Consider the following 2401-nt stretch of genomic DNA (forward strand, 5'->3'; position numbering starts at 1 on the left):
CTAATAATTCAAGAGGAGTAAATAAGAGAGAGCGGATAAGATGAAATTGTAAACTCCCAACAACTCCATTCATCCATTGTTTTCTTCTTGTCAATTGAATCATTCTCTTTTGCATGTTTATATTTTATTCTCACATCAAATTTATTAATTTTTATTTTCAAGTCTTATTATTTTAATTCACACGAACGATAAGGTCTTTCGAGTCTCTTGGGAAAACGATACTTGGACTTACCATTTATTATTACTTGATACGATTTGGTACGCTTGCCAATCCGTTAACACTATCCTTTCACTTTCTCCATTTGTTATTGAATGTTCCAAGTTTACCTTTTCTTTCCAAGAGATTGCCATTACATCTTTTCAAAATTTCCAACTTTCAATACATGGCAATTCATAACTTGGGTTATGGTTACCTTTATGGTTACCACTAACTCAAGATACCAATAAAATTTCAAATGAAGAAAGTTTTCTTTATTGTATTAAACTTGAAAATTTTAAAATTAAGAAACCTTCTTCTAGACATATTCTTTTATATACCTTGTTGGGTTATAGAAAACTAATTAGAAATATGTTTAATGCTTATTGCAGATTGATATTTGACCCAGGAGGAATTCTTGTGACGTCTACAAAAATAAGTCCTCATAATTAAGGCGATCCACCAGATTTGAGGACAAATCCTTCTCAAGAGGGAGGACATGATGACTTGGGCCCACGCCCATCAAATGATCAAGGAACCATTTATTGGAAGAATAACAAAGAAGGTTTCACAATGACCTTGAAAGCAAGCCAACATCTCTTTTCACACTCCAAAGGAAAGCTAGAAGAAGGCCCAAAAAGAGCCATCCCAACTCATGAAGAAGGAGAAGCTTTGAAGAAGCAATCAGGTGGCACTGAATGCACACCCCCCTACAGCTACATGGCAACCAATATGCCACATTGGATAAAGCACGTTTTTAAAGCGCTTCTTCTAGATGACTTTCACATTTTCCATGCTTTGCTGCGTGGCTTGTGATCCATCTTTAGTGGCAAGCATCTAAACTGCACAAAGCTGGGTGAATCTATTATAAATTCACCTTTGCTTCTCTATAAAATCACTTCTGGTATATAAGAGAAATTCTGCTGATATATTTTCCAGCTCTTTTCTCTGCCGAAGGGTCATTTTTCGCTGCTTCCTCCATTACACCTATAACTTCCTTCCTTGATGGAGGGTCGTTTGAGCTATAGGTTCTCCATTTAAAGCACCTAATCCATCTCCAAAAAGTCACCAATACACTACTTCCGCTGCTAGAATTTTCCATTCTCTTCCACTGATTCCATTCCGTTGCTTCATTCTATATCAAGCACCTAGACCCACGCTATCAAAGAGCCAACAAAAAGCATAATTGAACACTCTTTGAAAATTATTTTGAAAAATTAAGGAGTGTAAGGAAGGGAGGATTAAAAAACCATAGTTCTTAACAAGAATTTGACAATGCAAGGTTGTTCATGATTGGGAATTAAAATATATGAGTGAACCTGCCCCTTATGAGATGAGTAAGTGTTAACTCATTGGCAAGCGTACCAAATCGTATAAGTAATATACCGGAAAGACCGAGTAACATTTCCAAAGAGACTTGTGTAATACCAAATAATTGTATAATCGCTTAACTAATCGAGACTAAAGAATGATTCCATTAATTGAGTGTTGGATGCAATTAAAATAAACATCATGCTTAATTAGTAGAATGAACTTTTGTAGCTAAAACACTTGGAAATGGAGTTAGATTCGATATGATATGAATTGTATTGTTGGGTTAAGATTTTACCTACTTCACTCTCATGGATGTAAAAACACTTCTTCTTCATTAATATGCTAAAGTCAATGTACTAGTTTACTCAAAACTCAATCCCTTGGTATAAAGAGCTTAGACTTCCTTATTAGATTTCAATCCCTTGAAAACCCTAATAAGTAACTCCGCATTAAGAAATAAGATCTATGACAACCAAAGGTCGAAGCTCTATTCCTAGATACAATTTCCTTTAGGTAGCTTATTCTGAGTCTAGGTTCATAAGATATTTTCCAATGTGCAACAAACCAAAAATCAAGTTATGAGTGGTCAAACTGTAACAAGCATTAAATAAAGGAACAAGACTACTAGCATTCAATGAAAGAAGTAATATATATATATATATATATATATATATATATATTCAAAACATATTCATATACATGAAAGTTCAGTGGTTACATATTTCCCCAACAAAAAATGTAGTTAGCTCTCTATTGTCATGGAGAGCACAAGCTTACAATGGAAGAAATGGAAGAAAGTGGGCACCCAAGGAAGAAGAACGGAGAATGATAAATCATTATTTTGTCATATTCACTTAGATTTCCGCACCGAATTTAATTAGTGAATTGTGT

The sequence above is a fragment of the Vigna radiata genome, unplaced genomic scaffold (genome assembly GCF_000741045.1).
Source record: "Vigna radiata var. radiata cultivar VC1973A unplaced genomic scaffold, Vradiata_ver6 scaffold_149, whole genome shotgun sequence".
Taxonomy (NCBI): Eukaryota; Viridiplantae; Streptophyta; class Magnoliopsida; order Fabales; family Fabaceae; genus Vigna; species Vigna radiata.